This window comes from Pelobates fuscus, chromosome 2, assembly GCF_036172605.1.
Source record: "Pelobates fuscus isolate aPelFus1 chromosome 2, aPelFus1.pri, whole genome shotgun sequence".
Taxonomy (NCBI): Eukaryota; Metazoa; Chordata; class Amphibia; order Anura; family Pelobatidae; genus Pelobates; species Pelobates fuscus.
Genome location: NC_086318.1, coordinates 148,994,426 through 148,999,976, shown reverse-complemented (window position 1 = coordinate 148,999,976; position 5,551 = coordinate 148,994,426).

The following is a 5,551-nucleotide window of genomic DNA, read 5'->3' as shown; positions in this document are numbered from 1 at the left end:
TCAGGGGTGGGGGCCGGGGGGAAGGACATTAGTTGTCCCCCCATCGTTATTTAGGGCCCCCACCCGCCGCTCAGGGGTGGGGGCTGGGGGGAGGACATTAGGTCCCCCCTATTGGTATTTAGGGCCGCCGCTCAGGGGTGGGGGCCGGGGGGGAGGACAATAGGTCCCCCCCTATTGGTATTTAGGGCCCCCACCCGCCGCTCAGGGGTGGGGGCCAGGGGGAGGACAATAGGTCCCCCCTATTGGTATTTAGGCCCTATGTCTCCCAGTGTCTGTGTCCCTAGTGTCTGTGACCCCATTTCTCCCAGTGTACTCAAAAGTCTCAGTGTCCCCATGTCTCCCAGTGTCTGTATCCACAAGTGCCCCCAAGTCTCCCAGTGTCCCTATGTGTCTCAGCGCCCTCATGTCTCCCAGTGTCCCCATGTCTCTCAGTGTCCCCTAGTATCCTAGTAACACGGGACACAGTGAGACATGGGGACACTGTGAGACTAAAGGACTGGGCGACATGGGGACACTGACACTGTGATACATAGAGACACTGATGCCAGGCTGGCCTTCCAATTCTTTGAACAGACATGCCCCCTTTTTGGGCATGTTCACCCCTTTTGGCAGTTCTGGTCACGTGATTCGCATAGTGGCCCACCCCTTTACCCCGCCCATTGACTTCCTGCTTCACTGAACACTGCTGTTAGGGGATATGGATTTACTTGAAAGATGAAAGCATACATTAGATAAAGAGATTAGCATAGAGTATGTGTTTTCTTATAGCTGCATCCTTTGAGTTTCCCTCCAACACCAACTCCATTAAATACATGACACTTGAGAGATATGACTGTTTTAGTGTTTTTGGTCAATAAGATTCTTTAATAAGGCCCCATCATAATTGTCAGCACCAGGCCCACTGGGCTCTTAATTTGGCCCTGCCCCTCTCTCTACTGCCTGTGTGTATTATTGTTAAAGGAGGAGCTGCCTAAGGCAAACAGAAAGAATGCAATTAACCACAGACATATGGAGTGCCCTTAGTACGCAGCATGTTTTCTTCTATCAAATGGCACATTGGTGGCAGCAAAGTTGTCTGCTGTGAAGGAGAATGTGACACGCGCAGTGACTGTGTTGAGTACAAATCGTTTTTGGTACATGCTGAGGCTATGGATCTGCAGCACACTTGAGCTAATATTCTGGAATTCTTTGAGCAGTGAGGCAGGGTAGGCTCCTGCTTACCTGGATGGCAGATGCCTTCTCTGCCGATATATGCTGCAAGCAGGTGGGAAATATAGTTTTGCAGGTAACAGAAGTGCAAAACTATTGGTTTACAGGTTACAGTAATTTACATTGGCTAACAGGTTTCCAGATATGACCATTACATAGTACCTGTAACAGAAACATTGTTTAAAATCCACTTTAGGAGACTGTTCCCAGCCTGGGATCCATAGAAGGAAACAATGGCCCTATATTGTAGTTATAATGTTAGATACTTAATACTTAATATAATTTAGTAAAAAAGAAAGCAAAAAAAGCAAAAGTATTAACTGTTTAAAAAATATAATCACAGGAGAGAAAAAACAAATAAATAAAGATGTGGGTATCCAATAGCAAAGCAATGAGCAACCCACGTTATACACGTTATACACGTATATATTACTGGAGGCAAAGAGTCCAAATATATGTCATCATCCATTACCATCTTTTCACCTTGCTATAAACATGCAGAAACTTTCATGCCACTTGGTCCCAGAACACATAATCTCTTATAAATACGTTTCTCAACCACAGCCTTACAATTCTAACCAAATATTATTAAAGGACACAGAGGCTCATATTATGCTTAATCTCTTTCTTTATTCCTCAGCAGCAAAGAAAGGATATTGTAGATATTCAAAGAATAAAACAAAAACAGCATGTGCCCTAAAGGGTTAATCACATATAACATGTTATCCAATGAGAGTGTTCCTAGCACAATAATGCCCCATGTGACCTTAAGCCACTCCTCTTTCTTTGCTGCTTCCTCCGCAGCTAAGTACAATTTTTCATATCTCAGTCCTTATTTGGGCAATTTCTAATTACTGTATTTATTTCTAAGATATTACTGCCTTCTTTCCACAGTTTTTTTTATTTTCCTCATTTAATTTCTCCTTATAGGAGCTTTGTTGCTCCTTCCCTTTCTACCTCCCTGCAACCTCCCTCTCTCATTCCCCCTCCCTCCCTTCAGTTGTCTGGTCGGTTTGTTTATTTTCCGACTATTTTTGTTGCTTTATTGTAGCCTTAGGTCTGAGGCTCCTTCCTTATACCGGGCACCATTCTTTCTGAGAAGTTTCATTTACTCCTAGATGCTACAACGACTAAGTCTGTGACGCAAGCCATCTTTACCGCTTTGGGGGCCATGTCAGATAATCTGTCCCACTCTATCACTCATGCACTGATGTCCACCCAACGGCCATCTATTCTCATTTCTAACCTCCCAGAGAGTAAGCCCCCAGTGGGCGTAAATCCGCCAAGAAAACTCACCATTTGGACGAGTATGCCTCCAAAAATGTACAGACGGACAGGGTACGTCTTGTCACAGACCATGTGGTTGCACCACAACTAAGAGCCTCCCACCGGGCAAAATTGGTGAGTAACTGGAAGAGGGCAAAAGTCCTAATCAAATCTTCCGAATCTGAGTCGAAACAAGAGGAGGCACTGAGCGAGTCTGATTAGGAGGACTCTTACAATTCCAGTGTTTTGTTTTTTTTCTGGGCACAGCTCCTTGCCCGTACCTGGAGATGGATAGAGTAGATGGCTCTTGACCCTCAGGGCGAACCGCTCTTTGACCCGGATACCTTGCAGCCTCAGAGTGGTACCCCTAGATCACGTGTCAAAATACATTGCCGCTCGTATTAGGAAACCAATTGACAAGGTGGCACAGAACTAGCTCCGGGCAGAATGCCCGTGCCCCACAATTCCTTATATGGCATGCGTTACCCCTGACATGGACCCAAAAATCACCTAATCTTTGGGCAAGTCAGGTTGAAAGGCCAAGAAAGGCCTGGATTTTTCCTTGCGGAACTGCCAGGATAAAATCCTAGATGTCCTTGTATAGAGTGCATAAATATTACACATTCAAAACAGCACTGGCAGGTGGTACACCTGCAGATTTGCTAGCAAGCAGGGGGTGGATCCAGCGATCAGTATGTTTGCTGTGCAATGCCAACACAGCATTAGCCACTTAAAGAGGCAAGGCAATTCTAATAAAAATAGAATCTAAGCTGGTAAACCTAGCTATCTCAGAGCCTGGGCCACTGGCAAAAGGCCTCCTGTTTGGAGATAACTTTGTGATAGAGTTGGGCACATATATAGGAACCTTCCCATGCCTGTAACTCATGGACTGGTTGGTGCATGGAACAACATGTGGTTCCCATATTTGCACCTGTGAGTCATGTTTTGAGGTTCCTTACTTCACTTTTCCACCATGGTCTAGCCCAGGGATAGGCAACCTTCGGCACTCCAGATGTTTTGGGCTACAACCTCCATAATGCTCTGACACCCATAGTGCTGGCAAAGCATTATGGGAGGTGTAGTCCAAAACATCTGGAGTGCCGAAGGTTGCCTATGCCTGGTATAGCCTATCATACAATAAATTCATATAGATCGGCTATATCGGCAGGTCACCAAGGCTGGAACGGACTTCAAGCAGGTCAACATCCACATCATCCTATTTCTACAGTTACCTTATCTTGTTGGGTTAAATGGATCATAGCGTCAGCTGACATCAACACTTTTATGTACGGAGCACATTCTGCGGGGGTGCTATGGCATCCAAAGCTTTTTCCTTGGGATGCAGACTGGTCTTTCTCCATGCTTCTGATTGGTCCCGTGAATTTACGATGATTTTATTAAAGACACAGAGGCGAGTATTATCCCACCCAATCCAGGTATGTTGCGCCCTCCCTAAGGTGTATATTTTCACGTAATGGGTGTACAGTCCTCATGGTAATACTGAGTTCAAGCTGAGGATTGCCAGTTTCTTTGGAGTTCCATTCTTGTGTTTTCCCAGAGTTGCTGCTCTGCACATCTAATTGGTCATATGTTCTTCAGTCTGTTGGGATGTTTGTCGACACCATCATGAAAGAGGAGTGGCTTAAGGTCACATGGGGCATTATTGTGCAAGGAACACTCTCATTGGATAACATGTTATATGTGGTTAACCCTTTAGGGTACATGCTGTTTTTGTTTTTTCTTTGAATATCTATAATATTCTTTCTTTGCTACTGAGGAATAAAGAAAGAGATTAAGCATAACACTTGACTTTGTGTCCTTAATAAAATCTTGACTTTACGTCATAAAATTAGTAAAATCTGGTAATTTTTAGTACATTCTTACCCTCACAGCTCATTTTCACCAGTGCTGTTTCTAGCTCTTAAGCCAAGATACAGAAAAGGGCTTTCAGTATGATTCATTGTTACCATTAATTAGAACTCTCAAATTTTAATGTTTTGGAATTAACGTCATACAAGTTATTAATTATCTTCATTTGGATACAATAACACGTATCATGAAGGATTAGGCACATATGCTCTGATTATTGAGGTCCATGTATAACAAGAATGCCCTTTATCTGCCAAATGCTTAATCTAGTCTTAGACATATTACTTAAAACATTACCACTTCCTCGGGCATACTAGTTTGTCTAGTGCCTTTACTAAAAATTAGAGCACAGTCGGGCTCTTTCCACTGCCGTAGGTGCATTGCTAGTTTGGAGTGGCTTCTTGAGGTCATGAGCAATTTTCTCATTTCTACATTTGAGTACTTTTTTACATGGTTCAACAGTAAACAAATCACATATTACAATCTTTATTCCTTCCTGAATCATGACATCTTTAATAATAAAAAATAAATAAAAAAAGAAACAGTACAGACAACTTCTTATTTTATTCGGTCATAAAAAAAGTGCCCCGTAATTTCACTTACGTGGTAAATATATCCAAATTAGCTCCACATGATTATCCTGAGGAAAATAGAATCTCTATTTGTAAATTTTCAGTTATCTCAGCTGTTGGAACATATCAGGATTGGAAATATGTCCATATGGAATGTCAACCTTCTATAGGATCTCAAATACCAACATTACAAAAAAAATAGATCTGTATGAAATGTTACTATATTTCTGATACTAGTGTTATAGAGCTAATGTTCTGATATTTGTATTTGGTTTGTGTCCTATTTAAAAGGGTAGAAACAAGAGTTGCTGCTGGTTTTCAAGGGATCCACATTTTTTCTTCTTCAAATTTGTTAAAGTATGGAAGCATATACAATAAATAGAAACAGAGTGGGTGACTGTGAGCATTGATCATCACAAAGGTGCTTGCACATATGGTATGTAATTATAATGCTACCGGTAGGTAAAACTGTTGAATATACACAGTTGTAATCAAAAAAGTTGCATTTGAGGAAAACCACTACAAGCATTCGTTGTGTTGAACTATTTCAATTGGTTTTGTTTGATTTGTTCATTGCAAACAGCTGAAGGCCTGTAAATATAGACAATAGACCTGATTTTGAATGAAGAAATATT